At 42.5% G+C, this 23,895-nt stretch overlaps 1 non-coding gene across 1 annotated transcript; it reads left to right on the forward strand.

Moving 5' to 3' along the window:
- Positions 1-19,294: 19,294 nt before the first annotated feature.
- Positions 19,295-19,432, forward strand: LOC114818097. Its single transcript, XR_003765918.1, has one exon. It is a non-coding gene; the product is annotated as a small nucleolar RNA SNORA7 (small nucleolar RNA).
- The last annotated feature ends 4,463 nt before the right edge of the window (positions 19,433-23,895 follow it).

A 23,895-nucleotide genomic window follows, 5' to 3' on the forward strand; every position in this document is an offset into this window, starting at 1 on the left:
GTTAAGTACTTACTATGAGCCAGGCACTATTCTAAGTCATTCATTCAATAGTATTTATTGAGTGCTTACTATGTGCAGAGCACTGTACTGGGGTAGATACAAAGCAATCAGGTTGTCCCACGTGGCGCTCACAGTTTTAATCCTCATTTTACAGATGAGGTAACTGAGGCACAGAGAAGTTATGTGACTTGCCCAAAGTCACACAGCTGACAAGCGACAGTGCTGAGATTAGAACCCACGATCTCTGACTCCCAAGCCCGTGCTCTTTCCATTTGTCCGCATTGCTTCTCTATGATGAGAGATGTACCTCTTATTATCACTAGCTTTATGACAGTGTCATCAGCTAGCCAATTTTTAATTCATGGTCCAGATGGATCTTTCAAAAATGATGTTCCATGAATAGAAATGGAATGACTCTGATAGAGGATATATAATTAAAAATACTTATCTTTTCCAATTCTTCAAATGTTTATTAGCTAAAGGAAAACTGAGAGCAACGAAAACTGTTCCTGCATTTTTCCTGTATCTGATGGAACTGCAAAGATCATTTCTACAGTTACCCCTGTTGTCCAAAATCTCTCATCTATTTGATCCCCCCAAAATATGTGTTCAGGGATATTTTTCAGTAGTCAATCCAGAAGGATTCTTGTTAGAAAGTGGTAGTTTCTATGTTTTGTAGGGGCCTCAAAGATGGACCCTATAAAACATAGAAATGCAAGAAATACGATTGATGGGAAAATGTCTCTTTTGGAATAATATTGAAATATTGGTGCGATCTCTCCATGATACCTTTATTGCTGGTGATGAGGCTGGATCCATCTTCAGTCTCCAGAGGTGCTCCTCCTCCTAATAATAATAATAATTGTGATATTTGTTAAGGGCTTGCTTTGTGTTACAAAGCATCACATGGCTTAGAGGTGGGGGAGTGATGGGGCACCCTCAAAATACCTCCTACTTAGAATGTGAGCCCCACACGGGACAGGGACTTTGTCCAACCTGATTGACTTGTATCTAAGAACAGTACTTAGAACAGTGTTTGACACATAGTAAGGCTTAACAAATATCATAAAAAATGCTGTACTAAATGCTGGGTTAGATGCAAGGTAAAATAATAAGGTCAAACTCAGTCCCTGTCCTATTTGGAACTCACAGTCCAGGTAGGAGGGAGGATAGATATTTATTCCCCCTTTTACAGATGAGGAAACTAAGGCACATCAAAGTTAAGTGACTTGTCCAAGATCATTCTGCAGACAAATGATAAGGCTGGGCTTAGAACCCAAGTCCTCTGACTCCCAGGCTCATGCTCATTCCTCTAGGCCAAGCTGCGATAGCATATGGAGCCATATACATTTGTTAAGCATGTGCAAAAATCCTTAGCTTAATCATGGTTAATAGAGCTTTGGATCTCTTCTACTTGGGTGTCCCAACACTGATCATGCTAAATCAACTAAATGTGACATCACACAGGTTTCAAAAAGCCTCCTTTTACCTGAATCATGAGGTGTTGCCTACTATCATTCATCTATTGCTGCAAATAGGCTTTGTACATTCAGGGTAAGTGTCCTTGACCCAATCTTGGTGACTTAGCTTGATGAATCCCAATGTCCTGACTGCTGCCTGGGAGACTGATGCAGAAAAACATCCATCTGCTGTTTATGCTGTAGATTGGGGTTTGAGTCCCTTTTTCTCGAAAGGCCTATCAAAAACTAAAGTTGTTATGGACTGTCATGTTATTTTGGAACACGTACACATATATAGGTTTGTGCTTCAGGTTCAAAGATGATACTATTAAATGGAAGATTTTAATCAGTATGTATAGGTACAGTTGATGAAACCAATGAGGAACTAAAAATCTCTTCTACATTAACTACCTTTTAAAAGAAATCCCCTTGCTGACTTTTTCTATTTACAACCTGTGGTGTCTGATGCGATAGTGGCTTTTTTCCCAGTTCATGGCACCCAGAACAGAAAAGTACAGGGAGGCAGAAACATCAGTGTGTTTCATCTGAGATCTGGAGTTCTGCTTTGTCTTGTTCCTCATTCACCTGGGCTCCTGGGGAGTACAAATTAGGCTGCTAGGAAAATGCTTGCTCTCACGAAGCTGGGTAAGGCCAGAGAGATAATACCTTTCTGCCCTGGTGGTCCTGAGTGGTTGTGGCAAACTGAAAAACAACAGCAGTGACAAGAGAGCTACCTGTGCAGTGTCAGCTCGACCGTCGAAAGTAAGCAGCTGCTCCTCTCTCCGCTCCCACTGACAGTTGGGCTGAGAAACAGAAGGTCCCTGGGCTCACTGGTCTGGATTTCTCTCTCTTGGGGTAAATGGTGCCATGGAAGGCTGAGACCTTCTGTTTGTTGTTGGATTCCTGGGTTCCCTGTCCCGCTGGTTCCCTCCAGCCACAAGTCTGGGCCCCTGCTCCAATTTCCCCCAGAACGACTCCTCCAAACAGGTATTTGTCTGCTTTCTTTCTCCTCTCTAGACTCACCAAGAGCAACAGCCACCCTGAGATGCTGTGTGTGTATATTTGTGTGTGTGTGTCCATAGAATTTCTAATTATTCCACCAGAAAAAAAATGAATTTAAATTCAAAAATAGAAACAGCACACTATGACATTCTTTATATCCGATGTTCTCAGGAGCTAGAGGTAGTCTGTTCATTCACTCAATCATATTTATTGAGTACTTACTGTGTGCAGACCACTATACTAATCGCTGGGGAAGTACATTACAACAATAAAGAGAGACAATCCCTGCCCACAACGAGGTCAGAATCCTTTATCTTTCTATCTTTATTTCAGAGTCCTGGAACTCATCCCCCAGTCAAAGAAAACAGGTAAGGGGAACGTTTGTGATTTAGAGAAAGGTTTGCTGTTTCATATCTCAAATTATTATTTAAACATGGTACTCAGGCAAGGGAAAGAAAATCCTCCAACATAAATACAAATCAGATGGGGATTCTGGATAAAATGGCATTTTCAAAAAATCGGCAACCGGTACAGTAAATAAACAAGAATATTGAAATGTGTACCATATGAAAGTTACTGTGGGTTATCTAATACAGTGGCAAGAAAATTTGGGACATAATTCACCCAGCTGTTGTGAGGCGTGAATAGCACTAAACTGTACCAGTTCATTAAGTTTTCCTCCTGTGTTCCTGCTTTGGTCAGGCTATGACACCAGTCTTATTTCCAGGACTGGACTCAGGGAGGAGGGTTAAGAGGCAGTGGAGCAAAAGAAGGTTTGGAGAAGGATGTCATTTTAGTAAAACTGGAATTATTCAGCCACAAGAAAAGTAGGCTGAGCGGCAAGTTGCTCTGGTCTTCATATTAGTGTTATATTTTGGTCTACAATGAAAGAACAGCCAGTCCCCATCTCTACTGTGGCAGGGTTAGAAGAAATGTGTTTGTTGCTAGAACAGGGAGGTAGGTTAGACTCGAACAAGAATAAACTAACAGGGATGGATGATGAAGAGTGAAAAGGGAACTGTCCCATCTCTAGGACAGAAGCTTGGTCTGATCCAGTGATGATATTTCTATTGTTAAGAGAAGCAGCGTGACCTAGTAGAGAGAGCACAAGCCTGAGAGTCAGAGGCCCTGGATTCTAATCCTGGCTCCACCACTGCTCTGCTGGGTAACCTTGGGCAAGTCACTTAACTTCTCTGGGCCTCAGTTTATCTGCAAACTGGATATTCAATACCTGTTTTTCCTTTTACTTTGACTGTTAGCCCCATGTGGGACCTGATCATGTCACTACCCCAGTGCTTAGTACAGTGCTTGAAGGATAGTAAGAGCTTAACATATATTACTATCATTATTACTACTATTATTATTACTATTATTCTCCTTCCTACCCGTGCATGAGCGTTGAGGAGTATTCCAGCCTCAGTATGTGTGGATGGAGTATGAGAGGTCTTTTCCAGCTTTGGGATTGGAATGATGTTGACTCTTATTTGGAGTCAGAAAAAGGCCAGAACAGAAAGTTGAGGAGGGTCCTGCTGGCATGGCAGGTTATTAAAAGCACAAAGACTGCTCTTAGACATGGAGCAGGGGAGGAGGAGAAAGAGGAACAAGAAGTTAGACAACCTCCTTAGGGAACTATATCTCTCAGAAGACCAAAGACCTGAATTTTCAGACTCCTTCTAGATGAAGCCCCCTGGCTATCTCCTTGGCCGACTATCTTCCTAATATTACCGTTTGTGAACACTTGGGCCGATTTTCTCCTTTCCATGGACCTTGAGAAGATATGGTTTAGCATTTGTGAGCAAAATAGTCTTCTGTTTGTATTTCCAAATGAACGTCTTTTATAAGACGCCAGAGTGAAGCCTTTATAGTGGTGTTCCTCTAAATTCAGTGAATCTGCAATTTTCCCTTGCTTTAGCTCATATGTCTGTAGATATTAATCATCCCATGAGACATTTTACAGGCTTCATGTCATCCAACAGCAAGACATATTTTTGAGGATCAAAACTATGTGGATAGAAATCTGAGACACACCTTTTTCTCTTTTAGGCAATTTTCTTCCTCAAAGGTTACAGTTCATTCCTTGTACACTGGTTTGGCATACATAATAAAATTTCACAATACTCCTGTGACTTGAATCACCCTCCTCCCCTACTCTGTGCCTGAATCTGGGAGGCCAAGGAGTCTCAAAATTCCAATGAGGGAGAAGGAAGTTCCAGGTCCTTGTTTGCTTGTCATCTCATCATCTCTCTCAATGCAAAGGAAAAGCAATGTGGCCTAGAGGATAGAACACAGGCCTGGAAGTCAGAAAGACCAGGGTTCTATCTGAGGATCTGCCACTTTTCTTCTGTGTGACCTTGGCCAAGTCACTTAACTTTCTTGAAACTCAATTTCCTCCTCTGTAAAATGGGGATTAAGGCTGTGAGCACCATGTAGAATATAGTTGGAGTCCAACCTGATTAACTAAACTCTAGACAAATGCCATATAAAGAGAAAGGAGTCTGCTCTCTCCCTCCCTCTCTCACTCTCTCTTGCTCCTCTCCCCTCTGCAGAGACAAGTGAGCAACCAGTCTTCTTTACAAAGTAGAAACAAAAAAGTCCTCTCAGTCCCAGTTCAAGGGCCCCAAGGCCAACAAGAGCAAAGACTCAGGAAAGGAGCAAATATTGAACTACCCTGAGTTGAAACTACATAGGCCTTTTCAACAGCAGAGCCAAGTGGGGAGAGTCAATGGCAAAGGTATTCATTCATTCATTCATTCACATTTATTGAGCACTTATGGTGTGCAGAGCACCGTACTAAGTGCTTGGAAAGTACAATTCACCAATAAAGAGAGACAATCGCTGCCCCCATTGGGCTTACAATCTAGAAGAGGGGAGACAGGAATCTAAACAAGTAAACAGGCAACAATAGCATCAATATAAAGAGAATTAGAAATACATTCACATCAAAACCAGTATGACATGCCACGTGCAGCTGACTCAGCAGGGATAGACATTTCATCGGGCCCATTTCCCTAGGGATATCGTGTTCTCTCAATAGTAACCAGTCAGGGTGCACCCAGACTCCAGTTTCAGGGGCTCCATATGGTTCCATAGGCTAGAGTTTGGTCGTTACTTGGTTTGCCCTTTGGTTGCAGATGGCCCAGTTATCACTAATGCAAACTGAGCCCCTCAGTCCACCTCTCTCCTAAGAATCAGGAGAATGAACTGTCTTTTGTTCATATTAGAATGTCCCAGAGATTAAAACTTTCCCTTTGCCCTCAAAAGGGGCTCATGCCTCATCCTGGCCCTGGGGGCATGAGTTTCCTGGTGATTCTGCCGTTTATAAGGTTCAAGTGCTGTCCAGCTCTTCTCTGATCCCTTGTCAGTGAGATGTCATTAGTCAATGCCACTGAAAGAGTCTGCAGAGTGACTGAGGAAAGAAGAGATCCTCAGTAAAGTGGATGACCAAGGGGCCTGGTGGGAATTCCATCTCTAGAAATCTCTGAAAAGAGGCCAGAATCACATCCGTCTTTTCAACCTGCTCTGGATGAAGTTCCTGGGTCTGATCATCTAGGACAGATCCAGCTCCTCGTTGGAGCGACTGGGGAAATTCCCTTGGAGTTCAAGCAAAAGCCAACTATTCATAACAAGACTAAGCTCTGAGCTGTCTCTCAACTTGGGGGATGGGGAGCTGAAGTTTTCTTTGGAACCTCTTTCTGGGCCTTCTCTATCTTGGGGCTCACTTTACATCTCTTGTTGCTCACCTGGAACATGTGGAGGAGCCAAAAATGACAATAGGCCTTTCTTCACCACAGACCAGGACTCTTTCTGACCATGGGATTCTATGGTGTCGCTCAGGACTGAGAGAACTCCACTTAATAATGGGAAGGAGCTAGGACCCCACCAGTTGTCTCCATCCCCTCACCTCTCCTTCTGCTCAAAAGCACTGTCCTCTGAATGGTCTCTCCCATTCACCTCCCCTCTGTAGAGATGAATGAGCAGCAGGTAACCAACTCAAAGCTAAATATGGAAAGACTTGACCTGTGGTGGTGGGACCAAAAATCAAAGGGTGCAAAGGACAGAAGATCAGCGAGTGAGGAGTCAGTGACCTACACAGAGCTGAAGCTGCATAATCAACCTCAGCAGCGCAGCCCATCTGAGAATGCCCAGAGCAGAGGTACCACAGGCCTTCGGCCTCGGGCTCTCTCACTTGCATCGTTCCAACAGAGTGAGATATTTTGCTATCCTTAGTCAAAAGAATGCTGCAAATTGAATTTGACTACTTGAAGAATCATCTTGGATAAATCTATTAAGCCCAATTTGCCCATACAATTACAGTTTTGCTCAGATTCAGATATTCCCAGTGAAGATCCCCTGTTTTCTTAACAGGGTTGACTTAACAGTTGACTTAACAGTGGTTGCCAAAGTGGATTTTTATCAGTTGTGTTCCTTCATCATGTGTCTCTGGCATTTTTTATGGTATTTCCTAAGTCCTTACTATGTGCCAGGCACTGTATTAAATGCTGGAGTAGATATACGCTAATTCAGGTTGGATACAGTCAATGTCCTACATTGAGCTCACAGTCATAATCCCCATTTTACAGAGGAGATAACTGAAGCATAGAGAATGTATGTGACTTGCCCAAGGTCACGAAGCAGCCAAGTGGCAGAGTCAAGATTAGAACATGGGTCCTTATGACTCCCAGGCTCATGCTCTATCCACTAGGCCATGCTGCTTCCACTTGGGCTTGGATGTATTTGTCATTATTATTACTTCTGTTATTTTTGTTGTCATCATAATTGTTTGAGACCTTAATCAGGCCAGATTAGCCCAGGGGCACCCCAGGCCATTCCAATAGCTGACAAGCCTTGTGTCCCATCCCCTCTTGAGTTGGTAAGGGGCTTTGATTGCCCAAGCATTTTGACATGGTTACCTCAAACAATCAGTCAATCCAAGGTTCGTATTGAACCCTTAATCTGTGCAGAGAACTGAGCTAAGTGTTTGGGAGAGTACAATACAACAGAATTAGTGGGCATGTTCTCTGCCCATAAGGAGCTTACCTTCTAGAGAGGGTGACAGATATTAATATGAATGATTAATAATATATAATTTAAAGATACGTACATCTCAATTTAATTCTGCTAGTTCTTCCACTCAGCATCTCCTTGTTCCTCTCTGATAGATTCCCGGTTCTCCAGATGGAGACTCGTTGCTGGGATACTGGGGATACTGTGTCTTGGGCTGGTGGTTACAGTGACACCACTGGCTTTCAAGAGTATCTGAAGAAAATATCACCCTAATGATAATGTTCCAGTGAATTGAAATGATTGACTCGGTTGACAAATATGTGTGCATCCCTGTTGGTGGAGTTTGAATGGGTTTGTCATTTAGCTGGAACTGGATCCCAGTGGGATCACACTGGCCTAGATCAAGGGGACATTTTGAAAGTGCAAAAAGCATGTTCTTAACTTGGCCCATTTTCAAGACCGTTGTACCGATAGTGGTGATATTAGTAAGAGCAGTGATGCAGTATTTATTGAACTCCCACTCAGATTAATTGATTATATTGTCTTTGGTCAATAAAAACAAAAAAGTGACGTGTCCCTTCACTATAAGTAGGTTTTTTCAAAATGGTAGCTGAGAAACACTTACTACATGCTAGGCACTGTATTATGTGCCGGGTTGGATACAAGCAAATAGGGTTGGACACAGTCCATACCCCAGATAGGGCTCACAGTCTCAATCCCCATTTTACAGATCAGGTTACTGAGGCACAGAGAAGTGAAGTGCCTTGCCCAAGGTTACATAGCAGACAAGTGGTGGAATGGGATTAGAACTGTAAGCCCGTCAAACGGCAGGGACTGTCTCTATCTGTTGCCGACTTGTTCATCCCAAGCGCTTAGTACAGTGCTCTGCACATAGTAAGCGCTCAATAAATACTATTGAATGAATGAATGAACCCAGGTCCTTCTGACTACCAGGGCTGTGCTTTATCTACTGGGCCACACTGCTTCCCTTATACTCTAACAACTATAAGAGAGGAGACAGATATAAAAATATTTGCAAATACAGTAGTCAAGAACAATGTTTGTATGCAGAATCGAATGAACAGCTTTTCAAAATTCAGGGGAGGGGTATAAATATTCATAAAAGCTAGAGATGTCTGAAGTGGGGTGAGGCAAGAGGTAAGAAGTGGATTTTCTTGGTCTGGAAGTGGATTCCTTTTCTGCTGGGTTGAAATCAACTCTGCTCAAACTCAGATTTGACTTGAATAAATCAGTCTGGGACAGAGGATGGCCCAGTCTTTAGCTAGAGGGCAATATTTGCTTGTGACTATTTGATTTTTCCTTTATTCTCTAATAGTTCCTACCAGATTCACTATTGTCAGAACTGTGACCTCTCTGTTATTCCTCTCTTTACCTCTAGCACTGTCCAACCAAGATCCGAACAATACTTCCTCATCCCATTCCAACACAACATCTCCGAATGGTACGTGAAATCTTCTTTGGAATTGCTTTTCACCATTTTAGTACAGGTTTCATTGCTTTGCATGGGGACACACAATAGTAATGTGGTATTTGTGAAGCGCATACTATGTGTCAAACACTGTACTAAGTATTGAAGTCGATTCAAGATAATCAGATCCCAATTGGGGTTCATATTCTAAGTAGGAGGGAGAAGAGGTATTTAATCCCCAGGGAATGGGACTGTTAAATTGTTACACTGTACTCTCCTAAGCTCTTAGTACAGGGCTTTGCACACAGTGAGCAATCAGTAGATACGATTGATTGATTGATTGATTGATTGATTGATTGATTGAGGAAAGTGACATTTAAAAATCTCAGCAGGGTTCTGAAAAGGGAAGGGAGAGATCAAAACGGAGGATGAAAGGAGAAGGATGAGCTAATTTTAAGGAAAGAGGAAACTGAAGACAATGTGACCACAAATCAATGCTCTTCATTATTTCTTTATAGGCATCTTAAGTGCTCAAGAAATTCTACTGATAGATCGTTTGATTAAAGGAATGCTCTTTGGAGGTTTCCTTAGAGAGGTCTCCCTCACAGACATTTCCTGTCAAAACCTTTAATAGGGTTTCAAGGCCAGGGAAGCTGGTTGGATGTGGCTTTGAATATAGATTACAGACAAGGCTGGAAATAGAACCTTGCTAGTGCTCCTGGATCCAGAAGAAAAATGTCACTAAAGGATTTATCCTTGAGGAAGCTGGTCTTTCTGGTGGTATTTCAATGGGTTAGAGATGCTGTCAGTAAGGACTCAGTCTCCATTCCAAGTTAGAGGTATAGAAGCCTGAAGAGGAACATCTAGGTCCAGTTTCAACAGCACCCTCTAAAAACCCCTCTTTCAATAATAATAATAATAAAGTTGGTATTTATTAAGTGGTTACTATGTGCAGAGCACTGTCCTAAGCACTGGGGTAGATATAGGGTAATCAGGTTGTCCCACGTGAGGCTCACAGTCTTAATCCCCATTTTACAGATGAGGGAACTGAGGCGCAGATAAGTCACGTGACTTGCCCACAGTCACACAGCTGTCAAGTGGCAGAGTCAGGATTTAAACCCGTGACCTCTGACTCCCATTCATGCTCTACAGTGCTCTACTCATAATAAGTGCTCAGTAAATACCATTGATTGACTGATTGATCGATCCTATCGCCATTCAGTAGATTTAGATAATTACTTCGGAAAGATATAATCTGTGATTTGTACTATTCATTTCCTACAATTCCCAAAGTATAGGGGAAAAAACAGAAGTAGTTATGGAAGCAAAAGATAAGGAGGGATTAGAGGTAGTGGGGAGAGAAGAAGTAAATCAAAGGAGGGAAAGAAAAGGGGGTACAGCTGATTGAAAAATAAATGCATTTTATTCAGAACATTAGTAAATTTCACATTTACCTTTGAAAAAAAGAATTCCAAGATTCCACAGAGATTCTTCCAACCGGAGGAAAAATAAATTCCCTTCAACCTACTCAACCTGTTTTCTTTCTCTAGAATGTCACTGTGGTCCATGTCCAGTCAACTGGATGAACTATAGGAATACCTGTTATTTTGTTCCTGTAGAAAATAAAACTTGGCAAGACAGCCACAAGGCCTGCATTTCTCTGAACTCCAGTCTCGTGAAGATCGACAGCAAGGAAGAACTGGTAGGTTCTTCGTTCCAACATTGCCGTCTCTTTTGTACAGGCCTGCAGGGTCGGAGAGGAGAAGAAGCAGTGGGAGAATTTCCCGAGAAATAGGAGGGGACCCCCTAAAAGCAAAATTCTTACAGGAGTCAGGAACATGGAAATGAATGATATCATCAAATCGTCTTACCTGGTTAGCACAGTGTCCCTCGTTCGACTGATAGACTGATTTGTAAGGGAGGGGGAGAAAAGCAAGGTGTTTCCCTTTATATAAATGATCCAAATTGGTGAATCTCTCTGAAAAACTGCATACAAGGGAACAAGTAAATGGGAAATGATGATGGTATTGGTGATGATGATGAAAATCATAATGGTGTTGATGATGATGATGATGATGTCAGTGACGCTTAGATGCTGATGGTGAGGATTGATGGGGATCAATATCCTGCAAGGCCCAAGGATCCAAGGAAAGACGATGTGTTCTCCCAACACTCCATTTCCTTTCTCTACAGGACAATGAAGGTAGTTTTGACTCATATATATGATCCGCACCTGGCCTTATCCAGAACCAGAGGGAGAGTCTATGGGATTGTACCACTATCACCCTGGGAGGGGACCCTTGAATCAGTTTCTGCCACCCTGCCTTCTCTTTCCTGGTGCTAAAGCCTGTTTCCTGGGTGGAAGGGTGATGGGGGCTTTGGTGTCAGAAATACTTATTGCTCACAGCACAAATTCTGGCAGGTTACCAGCATTCCAGCACGGTTTAATGGAAAGAGCAGCGTGAGTAAGGAGAACTGGGTTTGTGTGTCAGCTCTGCTCTTTGCCAGCAGTCTGGCCTCGAGCAAACCATTTTTTGAGCCAAGTTAACCATTCTGGCCTCATTTTCCCCATCTGTAAAATGGGGAATGAATAAGTGTTCTCATTCCCCCTTAAACTGGGATACCAACATGGGACATAGGATATGCTCAATCTGGTTATCTGGCATCTAACTGAGCATTTAGCTCATTACTTGACATACAGTATGTTTTAAATTGGTTCTGTCATCAGTATTACTGAAGAGCAGAGCACAAAATCGAACCCTGAAGGAGCAGCATAGCCTAGTGCATGGAGCACCAGATTTGGATTAGAAGCCTGAGTTCTAATCCCAGACTCTATCAATTGTCTGTTATGGGGCTTTGGATTCTCTCTACCCCAGTTTGCCCATCTATAACACGGGGATTAATAACTGTTCTCCCTCCTATTTAGACTGAGCTCCATTGGTCCATATCTGTAGCCTGGCACAGTGGATAGAGCACTGGCCTGGGAGTCAGAAGGTCATGGGCTCTAATCCTGGCTCTGCCTCTTATCTGCTGTGTGGCCTTGGGCAAGTCACTTCACCTCCCTGGGCCTCAGTCTCCCCATCTGTAAAAAGGGGATTAAGGCTATGGACCCCATATGGGACAAGGACTGTCCAATCTAATTTCTTGTGTCCACCCCAGCGCTCAGTACAGTGTCTGGAACATAAGAAACACTTAGCAAATACCAATATTATCATTATTAGATTGTATTGTATCTGCCACCACTCCCTAAAGAAACAGTGTGGCTCCATGGCAAGAGCCTGGGCTTGGGAGTCAGAGGTCATGGGTTCTATTCCCAGCTCTGCCATTTATCAGCTGTGTGACTTTTGGGCAAATCATTTAATTTCTCTGTACCTCAGTTGCCTCATCTGGAAAATGGTGATTAAAACTGTGAGCCCCACGTGGGACAACCTGCTTACCTTGTATCTCCACAGCGCTTAGAACAGTGTTTGGCACATAGTAAGCACTTAATACCAAAATTATTATTATTAATTATAGCATAGAAAGCACCCAAACAGCAGTGCTTGGTATATAATAAATATTTGACACCACAATTACTAGACTCTCCCAAGCACTTAGCAAGGTGCTCTGCACACACTTAATGCTGAATTAATATGATTGAATGATTGATAAGGGAAATGATGTGCAGAGCAAAAGAGTGATTGTGATCTGAGACCCAAGAGGCAGCTATTCAAATTAAAGAAGGATATCTGACGAGTTGTGTGATTTCCAGGTCACAGAACCTCCTGCTCACATCCCATTGATGATGTCTCTGCTCCAGGAAAGGTTCAGGATGTGACATAATAATAAGTTTGGTATTTGTTAAGCACTTACTATGTGCAGAGCACTGTTCTAAGCACTGGGTAGAAAGAGAGTAATCAGGTTGTCCCACGTGAGGCTCACAGTCTTAATCCCCATTTTACAGATGAGGGAACTGAGGCACAGAGAAGTTAAGTGACTTGCCCACAGTCGCACAGCTGACAAGCGGCGGAACTGGGATTTGAACCCATGATCTCTGACTCCAAAGCCCGTGTTCTTTCCACTGAGCCACGCTGCTTCTCTGCAACATGATTTTCTGGTTTGGTTGTGTTTCAAATAGGATTTCTTCAATTCACTTTATCTCTACCACTGGATCGGACTCAATCGTTCCCAAAATGCTGAGTCCTGGAAGTGGACAGATGGTTCACGGTTCTCCTCTGGACTGTAAGTGTCTGTGTTCCTAGGCAAGGTCTGTCTGTTTCATGACTCTTATTCCCCTTGAATCTGCCCTCTGGAGCCATGTATTTTATCCCGATCCTCACTGCAGGTCCATCACCTTGGGCAGGGCGCTACTTTGGGCCAGGGGAAAAGCACTGATTCTCAGTCTCCAGCGTGGATTGATTCATGGTTGAAAGGGTGAATGGTTCTTCAGCATAGGTACCAACCTCTTCTCGCTGATTCAAGCACCAGAACAGTCCCGCTGAGTGGAGTCAGGAAGGATTGGGGTCAGAGTGGGGCTTTGAGTCTCAACCCAGAGAATAACTGTGAAAAGACCCAGCAGCTTCATCTTCAGACAGACAGGAAAGTGTCTGGGGCCGTGGGATGGTCCTGGACAGGATATTATTGCAAAAGTAGTGACGATCCCTGAAGCAGGAGAGAAGTCCAGCCCTAAAGATTTCTAACCTCTACCCACCTACTCACCCCACCTTCAAAGCCATATTGAAGGCTCATCTCCTCCAAGGGGCCTTCCCTTACTCAGGCCTCATTTCCTTTTCTCCCACTCCCTTCTGTGTTGCCCTTATTAGCTCCCTTGATTCACCCCTCCATTCTCAGTCCCACAGCACTTTTGTACATTTCTGTAATTTTTTTATTTTTATTAATGTCTGTCTCACCATCTATTCTGTAAGCTCTTTGTGGGCAGAGAATGCATCGGTTATATTGTTATACTGTACTATCCCAAATGCTGAATACAGTGTTCTACACACAGTAAGCTCTCAATAAATATAATTGATTGATTGATCAACCTGCATGAACTTTTTCAGTGCAGAAATTTACTTTTACGTATAGTTCAGGGCTAGCCACAGCCTAAGATCACCAGGAAGCTGTCACCTTTACCAAATCAGCCCCACAGCTCCTGTGAGCTCTTGCTCTTATTTCATTACTGGGATCTAAGAAGCAACAGTTACCTGTTTTACAATCCTTACATCGGTAGATGATGTCCGTCTCCTTATAATCCTATTGAATGTCGCGATTCCCGGGGAACAAGTGTGTGCTGAAATGACCTGTTTGTTCCCTTCACAGGTTCGACATTAAGCTGAAATCTCCTGGTGGGGACTGCATAGCGTATGGTTCATGAACTTCAGGACACGCAGAAAACTGTACAACCGCAAAGAACTGTATCTGTGAATCCAGCAGAAGGCAGCCATTTGCCGGGAATACTTGAAAAGCAGACTGAAGAGCATCCCACTAGTCACTCACAAGAAAGAGAATCCTTAAAACAATCTGGCTTCTCCACTTGACAGATTCCAGTGCCTTCCTTTCACCAGTAATCAACCAATTAATGGTATTTATTGAGCACTTAGTGAGTACAGAGTACTGTTCTAAGCTCTTGGAAGAATATAATGCAATAGAAGGGGTAGACATGACCCCTGCTCATGAGAATCTTACAAACTAGAGGGCAATAGCAGCTCAGCTACAATCTAAAGTGCCCTTGGGTCTTTGATGGAAGAAGAGAGAGCTGAAGATGCACTGTCCCCTAAAGAAGATAAATCCCCAACCAATTAATTGTGATTTGCTTTTCGTAACACTCATCATCAATCTTCTTCACTAACAGTTTGGACACAATGGTTCCTAGTTCTTTTGTGTAATTAAAATGCTGGTATATATGTGCACCTAATCTCCAGCTTTTCATTTTAAACTATAATGTTAGTAAAGCAGTATGGCCTAGTGGACAGACCATGGGCCTGGGAATCCCAAGGTCATGGGTTCTAATCTTGGCTCCACCACTTGTCTGCTGTGTGAGACTTGGGCAAGTCACTTCACTTCTCAGTGCCTCAGTTACCGCATCTGTAAAATGGGGAATGAGATTGAGAGCCCTACATGGGACAGGGATTGTGTCCAACCTGATTTGCTTGTATCCATCCCAGCGCTTAGTGATAATAATAATGTTGGTATTTGTTAAGCACTTACTATGTGCCAAGTACAGTTCTAAGCGCCGGACTAGATGCAAGGTAATCAGGTTGTCCCACACAGAGCTCACAGTCTTCATCCCCATTTTACAAAAGAGGTAACTGAGGCACAGAGAAATTGAGTGACTTGCTCAAGGTCACACAGCTGACAAGTGGGGGAGCCGGGATTATAACCCATGACCTCTGACTCCCAAGCCCATGCTCTTTCCACTAAGCCACGCTACTTCTCTGTGCCAGGCAGAGAAGCACTTAACAAATGCCATAATAATAATGAATAATTAATACAGTGCTCTGCACACAATAAGTGCTCAGTTAATATTATTGAATGAATGAAGGAATAAATACTGGACTTTCACTAGACATGTCAAATCGTGCCAGTCTGATGCTAGTCTTTATTCTTCATTTACCTTCCAAATAGGCTTTGCTTAACTAAAGCAGGGAAAGCATCCATTGGACTCAAATTCTGATAAATCTTAAGCACCGAGAATGAAAGCATATTGACTCTGCCTCACCTTTACTGTACAAGATATGTGTGCTTATTGTCATTAAGATTTGCATCCAAATGATTTTCTAGATTTACAATAAATTGCAATTATGTAAGAAGGAAGCAGAACAGAAGTTTCTACATTGAGGAAGAGTGGTAATAACAACACCAGATCTAGATAGGATATTCAACTGGCCAATCCACAAGCCCACTCAGCAACTCCTCCTTAAAATGGGACTGGAAAGCCACTTGGACTTCAGATGGAATAATTCCCTTTCCAATGAAAGTTTTGATGTCAAAATCCGAATTTTCTGCTTCTGCAGCCTGAATTGTATCTTTTTTGTGGAGACTTCCATTTGCCTTAGGTTGCAAATCTTTCCCTGCCCCACCCCCAGTAATGAGCTGTAAATAATAAATAATACTATTAATTAATTAATAATACTGTAAATAATAGGATTTCAAGCAGACAGGCCCATTTTATAAACTACAGATACATTTTTGAAGTAAAAATATGTGCCATGTACTCTTTTACCATTTTAACATAATTTAGTTATATTATATTAACAGAATTCACGTATAATTTATATAGGAATAATGTAATAATAATAATGTTGGTATTTGTTAAGCGCTTACTCTGTGCAGAGCACTGTTCTAAGCGCTGGGGTAGATACAGGGTCATCAGGTTGTCCCACAAGAGGCTCACAGTCTTAATCCCCATTTTACAGATGAGGGAAGTGAGGCACAGAGAAGTTATGTGATTTGCCCACAGTCACACAGCTGACAGGTGGCATAGCCAGGATTCGACCCAAGACCTCTGACTCCCAAGACTGGGCTCTTTCTACTAAGCCACGCTGCTTGTCTATAACCATTTCCTGAGTCCAAGAGAGTATTGGAGACAGACGTTTCCTACAACACTTGAGAAATTTACCTTGCAGGACTCTATATTTCTCAACTGAAAGAATTAATTAGCTCCCATGTTGTTCTTAAAAAAAATTGGAACTTCTAATTCTTCATTATTTTCATTAGTTATTCTCCTCTCATCACAACTATTTTCCTTTGTGGATATTTTGTGGGGGATTTATAGGCATCTCTGTGGATGGCTCAAGAATTGAGTGAACTAAACCCATAGGCATTAGATTTTATTTTTCTTCATTACAATATTACTATCATGCATTTTCTTTTACTGCTATTTTGCATGGAGCTTTTTAAATGCCCCAGTCTTGATAATAAAGATAAAATTTCCCAGTCAAATTAAAATGAAAAATGTCTTGGCAACCTGCTGCTTTAAAGTAGCTACAAACCAGCTCCAGTCACAGTCACTGTTTCTCAGAGTTTCTCACAGCCTTGTCTTTTGGGAAAATCCATTCCATTGAACAAGAGAATAGAAAGTCCTATAAAAGTGATAAACACTTAAATAGAGAACTGTAAAATAGTCCTTCTCATGAGTTACAAAAACAAAAGTCATCTCCATTGCCATGGTATCCCCTAAAATGAGTCCTTAATAAAATTTCAGAAATAGCAGTTACTGTGGAATAAGGATAATGACCACCTGGAAACTAACCCAAATAAGAAAATAAGAGTATAGAAAATTTCATTAGTCTGTCAAACCAATGTTCCTTTCAGCCCAGTATTATGACTCCAAAAGTGCTAATAAAGGACATTAAAGAGGAGTATGATTGATGAAGATGACAATCAGATGTGGAAAATCAACTACATGGTTCTACTCATATCATCTAACTCCATAATACTTCCCTAGGAATAATAATTATGGTATTTGTTAAATGCCAAGGGGAGTTCTAAGCCTACAGTAGAACCAAAATACTCAGCCTAAGCAAGGTCCCTGTCTCATAGAGGGTTCACAGTTTCAGTAGAAGAGAGAACAGGTATGGATTCTCCATTTTACAGATGGTGAAGCTGGGGCAGAGAGAAATTAAGTGATTTACCCAAGGTCACAACAGGTGAGTGGCAAAGCCGGTATTAGCATCCAGATCCTCTGAGTCTCTCTTTCCACTAGGCCAAATGGTAGGTGGGAGATGGGGTGATAGCTGGAGGGTGCTGTGGGTTCAAGGGAAGGTTTTTTTTAGGATAAGGGAGATGTGGGTATGCTTGAAAGCAGTGGGGAAGAATCCAATGGAGAGCAAACAGATGAAGATGGCAGTTTCCGAGGGAAGAAGGGAGGGGGTAAGTGGTTTGGTAACATCCAAAGGAATGAGGCTGGAGGCATCAGGTGGAGGGGTTGGATTTTGAGAGAAAGCAGGAGAGAAGGCAGGAGATGTCCTCTAGAGATACTGCATATACTGATGAGTTACAGATCTACCCGGAAGAGATGAGAAACAAGGACCTGAAGTTTGAGTGTGGTTTTGCAGGGGAACAAATACCTTCAGTCTCTGTTAGAATTTTAATAACTGTTTATCCCTATGGACTGTAAGAACCTTGGAAGGATAGCATCTACCAACTCTGTTATATAAAACTTTCCCAGGTGAATAGAACATGCTCTGCACATGGTAAGTGCTCAGAAAACACCACTGATTGGTTCAATCACATTCAAGACTTTGCTTTATAATTATAATAATTAATTATGGTATTTGTGAAGTGCTTACTATGTGCCAAGCACTGTTCTAAGTGTGGGGTAGACACGAGGTAATCAGGTTGTCCCACGTGGGGCTCACAGTCTTAATTCCCATTTTACAGGTGAGGTAGCTGAGTCACAGAGAGGTTTAAGGTCACACAGCAGACAAGAGGAGTTGGGATTAGAACACACGTTCTCTGACTCCCGAGCCCGTGCTCTTTCCACTAAGCCACACTGCTTCTCAGTGTAGAGAACCTTGTGTAGACCACTGTGCTTAACTCTAATTTCCTTGACTGATGAATGCCTTTCACTGAAGTTCCTCAAGTCAATTCAGTTTAGAATCTTTGCTAATGGAGCTCAGAGGACTGAGCAACACCCTGCAAGTTTTGTTTTATTTTTTATGGTACTTTAGCATTTACTATAAGCCAGACATCATATAAAATGCTGGAGTAGGTACAAGCTTATCAGGTTGGACACAGTCTATGTCCTACATGGGGCACCAGGTCTAAACCCCCATTTTACAGATGAGGTAACTGAGACACAGAGAAGTTAAGTGACTTACCCGAAGTCATTCAGCAGACAAGTGGAGGAGTCGGAATTAGAATCCAGGTACTCCGACACTCAGGCCCATGCTCTCTCCACTAGACCATTCTGCTTCTCAAATTCTTTCCAGGTTATGGATTCTTGAAGCCCCTAAAATCAGTCTCTGAGCTCAGTGGCATTAGGCAATGCTCTGGAAATCCTTTCCAGATTAGGATTCTGTAACATCCTGGAAATGAAATTGAGTGATCAGCAAGAGGAAGAGATTTTCATTTCTCATGCAGTGCTGCTCAACTGGTTCTCTTGCATGTTGTGAAAAGATGTGTAAAACTGAGGTTCTGCTGCCCTTCATAGGCTCCCTAGACATTGAGGACTTTAGGCCTCAGGAGCTTACACCCTGGAATCTGTGGATTAATGTACACCATCACAGTGGTGATGAGATGGTAACTCTGACCATGGTTGTGACAGCCATGATGATCAAGATAAAGGTGAAAATGATGATCATGACGACCATGTGACATCTTCAAAGGACAACCAAACCCTGTAGTTTTTTAATTTTCCTACTTTTATGCTTAGTAGCTTTCCCTACCTGAAATTCATTTTAGGGTCTTTATGCTCACTCCCCTCTCAGGATCAGGCCTGGAGAGTTTCCAGTACTCTACCAGTCTCAGTTATGGGAGGGAGAGTCAAGCAGAGGCAGACCCATTCCATCCCTGGTTTGGGCAGTGGCTAGCGAGTGGAAGACCATCTGCTACAAGTCAAAACTCCCCTGTGCTGGACAGCAGCGGCATGGGAGAGTGTCGAGGGTGGGGACTCCAGTTTACTGCGTAGAAGGCAGTGGTAAACCACCTCTGTATTTTGACCAAGAAAACTCTATGGATACACTGGCAGAACAATGGCAGATGGAGGTGTGGCATTCTAGGAGAGATGTGTCCATGTAGTCGCTATGGGTCTGAGTCGACTCGACAGCATAAGACAAGAAAATGCCCCACCAGATACATAAATTCTACAGATACTGTTCTACTCTTCCAAATGGTCTGTGTAGTGTTTTGAACAAAGTAAACCGTAAATGAACACTACTGAAGGATTGATTGAATTACTTAATCCAGAAAATTTTCTCCTCAGTTGTCAAGTCATTTCTGATTCATCGTGACTCTATGGTTCTATCTCCATAGAGTTTTCTTGGTAAAACATTCAGAACCTTTCCCTTCTCTACAGTAAAAACTTAAGACTCTGCCACTGTCTTTGATCAACACTTTGATCACTGGATCATCTGCCTTTGACTCTTTGCCATGCTGCTGCTGTCCATAACATAGCCAAAAATTGCATAAACAAACAAGATAATGGATGAATTAGCTTATTAATTACTAAGGAAGTCCAAGAGATTTTAAGCCTGTGATTTATTTAGTCTTAGCTGGGACTGTGACACTTCTGTTGCCCATTACATCCATCACCCAAACCCCAGGTGGTTCAATTCTGGACAGAATCACTGGGTAAAGACCCTCTCTCTGAGACCTGAGGCAAGGACAGGCACAGTGAAACAATGAGGTCTCTGATCTCCAGACTTCCTGAATGATTTCAGCTTTAAAATTGCCCAGAAGTGTAGTTATTCCTAAATTGCTACTCTTGAGCTGCTGTGTTAGCAAATGCAAACTTTCCACTTATGATATGGGTCAGTTTGACATTCTGTTCACAGTTATTCACAGTTTTTTGGTGTGAGGACAACATGTAATCAATTGCCTAAGCAAAGTCCTCAAAGAGAATCCATTTATATCTGTGCCCACGGTGTAGAGAAACAAACAATTGGGTCAGTATGAGGCTTAAAGGTAGATATAATACTTTGAAGATGTTAAAATTCCCAAGGCTGAAATTTTTATATACCCCTGTTCACCTGAGTCATGACCCTCACATCTCATTTTTTTCAAGATCACTCTTTCTCATAACCTCTTTAAAATCTTACATCTTCCCACAAGGTACATTCATTCCTGGGTCTCAATGACTTAGAAAGGTGTGGGGAGGGGTGATGGTCACTGTCCAAGTCACAGTTGTTAATGCCCTTGGGAGCATATTACCCAAGAGAAAGATTTCCTGTCACTGGACAAGATATGAGTAAAAAAAAAGTTTCCATCATCATCATAACCACCATCATTATCAATGGTATTTATGGTATTTATTGAGCTCTTACTTTGGGCAAATTTCAGATAATAGGAGAATCTTGGCCTAGGAGAAAGGACCTGGACCTGGGAATCAGAGGACCTGGGTTCTAATCCCATATCCACCACTCGCCTACTGGGTGACCTTGGGCAGGTCACTTAACTTCTCTATGCCTCAGTTTTGTCATCTGTGAAATGGGAATCCTCCTCCCTCCAGCCTAGGCTCTGAGCCCCATGCGGAACAGCAAATGTGACCAACCTGATTAATACACGCATAAAGCACTTAAAAAAAGCCCTGGTCAAAAACCAAAATAAGTTCAAAAACCCAATTAAAAAATAAAAGAAATAACTACATGAATAAAGATTAGAATGACTGCTTCCAATATATGAGGAAAGCAAAAACAATCTAGGGAAGGGCCAGAAAGTAGTAGAGCAGTTCAGCAGCATACAGCTGTTATCCTGGGTTGCATACGTAGGAATAAAGACAAATCATCTTTCCGCTCTGCATAAACCTTCATGACTGAAGTTCTGTATAAAGTCCTGGCGGGAGGAAAAATTGGGGATGGCTTAGAAGACAACCACTTAAGGTGTTTAAAAGCTTTGGAAATGAGACCGAGTTGGAAAGATTAGACAAAGTCAAATTATTCATTCTGTAGATGGAGTGAATAATAACCTCACAACAGCCTCCTAAACCAGGAAGCAGCATGGTCTAGTGGAAATGACCCAGGTCTGGGGGTGGTAAGAAACCTAGGTTCATTCATTCATTCAATAGTATTTATTGAGCTCTTACTATGTGCAGAGCACTGTACTAAGCGCTTGGAATGTACAAGTCAGCAACAGATAGAGACAGTCCCTGCCCTTGACGGGCTTACAGTCTAATCGGGGGAGACGGGCAGACAAGAACAATGGTAATAGATAGAGTCAAGGGGAAGAACATCTCGTAAAAACAATGGCAACTAAACAGAATCAAGGCTATGTACAGTACATTAACAAAATAAATAGGGTAATGAAAATATATACAGTTGAGCAGACGAGTACAGTGCTGAGGGGATGGGACGGGAGGGGGGGAGGAGAGGGAAAGGGGGGAGAAGAGGGTTTAGCTGTGGAGAGGTGAAGGAGATGTAGAGGGAGCAGAGGGAAAAGGGAAAAGGGGGGGAGCTCAGTCTGGGAAGGCCTCTTGGAGGAGGTAAGCTTTAAGTAGGGATTTGAAGAGGGTAAGAGAATTAGATTGTCGGAGGTGAGGAGGGAGGGCATTCCAGGACTGCGGGAGGACGTGGCCCAAGGGTCGAAGGCGGGATAGGTGAGACCGAGGGACGGTGAGGAGATGGGAGGCAGAAGAGCGGAGCGTGCGGGGTGGGTGGTAGAAGGAGAGAAGGGAGGAGAGGTAGGAAGGGGCAAAGTGATGGAGAGGTCAGTATGAGGCTTAAAGGTAGATACAATACTTTGAAGATAAGTTAAAATTCCCAAAGCTAAACTTTTATATAGCGCTGCTCACCTGAGTCATGACATTTACATCTCATTTTTTTCACATGACCTTTCTCATAACCTCTTTAAAATTTTATATCTTCCCACAAGGAATTCCTGGGTCTTACTGAGCTAGAAAGGTGTGGGGAGGGGTGACCATCACTAACCAAGTCACAGTTGTTAATGCCCTTGGGACCATATTACCCAAGAGAAAGATTTCTGGTCACAGGACAGGTATTAGTCAAAAAAAATGTTTCCATCATCATCATAACCACCATCACCAACATTATCAATGGTATGTATGGTATTTAGCGAGTGCTTACTTTGTGCAAATTTCAGATAATAGGAGAATTCTTGGCCTAGTGGAAACAACCTGGACTTGGGAATCAGAGGACCTGGGTTCTACTCCCATCTCCACCACTCGCCCTCTGGGTGACCTTGGCAGGTCACTTAACTTCTCTGTGCCTCAGTTATGTCATCTGTGAAATGGGAATCCTCCTCCCTCCAACCTAGGCTCTGAGCCCCATGTGGAAAAGCAACTGTGTCCAACCTGAATAATACACATATTAAGCACTTAAAAAATATGATTTGAAAAAACCCCACAGAAACCAAAAACAAAAAAGCAAATTCAAGGTCAGCCCTGGTCAAAAAACAAAATAATTAAGTTCAAAAGGCCAATTAAAAGGTAAAAGAAATAACTACATGAATAAAGATGAGAATGACTGCTTACAATATATGAGGAAAGCAAAAACAATTTGGGGAAGGGTCACAAAATAGCAGAGCAGTTCAGCAGCATACAGCTGTGATCCTGGGTTGAATGTGTTGGAAAAAAGACCTATCATCCTTCCGCTCTGCATAAACCTTCATTACTGAAGTTCTGTACAAAGTCCTGGGGGGAGGAAAAACTGGGGATGGCTTAGAGGAGAACCACTGTAGATGCTTAAAAGCTTCAGAAATCAGACCAAGATGGAAAGTCAAATTATTCATCCTGTAGATGAAAGAGTGAATAATAGCCTCATAACAGCCTCCTAAGCCAAGAAGCAGCATGGTCTAATGGAAATGACCCAGGTCGGGGGGAGGATTAAGAAACCTAGGTTCTGGTTCCAGCTCTGTCACTTGCCTGCTGTGTGACCTTGGATAAGTAACTTAACTTCTCTGTGTCGCCGTTTCCTCATCTATAAAATGTCGATTTTTAAACTGTGATCTTTGAGTAGGACATGGACTATATCTTACCCGATTAGGCAGGATCTACCTTAGTGCTATTACTGTGCTTGACACATAATAAGCATTTAAAAAATATCACAATTATTACTCTGAAGAGCATCCAGAGAGAGGAGGAAGAAGAGGTATTATTTATGACAAGGAAGGAAGAACCAAGGAATGTGGACTCAAGCCATCCGACACTAATGTTCCTGTTTATCTGGATCTCCGGAGACAAATGAACCAGTGTCTCCAGGGGGATGAAGATGGGGGGAGGGTGGTAACTTGAATGAGACAGTACCCTTTTGAGCAACAGTAGGCTGAAGCGTATCCAGAACCTCTGCTAGACTGTCTCCATCATGAGCTTGTCTTCATGGCCTAAGGATCAGGCCAGCCTCTCACTGC

The sequence above is a fragment of the Ornithorhynchus anatinus genome, chromosome 17, assembly GCF_004115215.2.
Source record: "Ornithorhynchus anatinus isolate Pmale09 chromosome 17, mOrnAna1.pri.v4, whole genome shotgun sequence".
Classification (NCBI taxonomy): Eukaryota; Metazoa; Chordata; class Mammalia; order Monotremata; family Ornithorhynchidae; genus Ornithorhynchus; species Ornithorhynchus anatinus.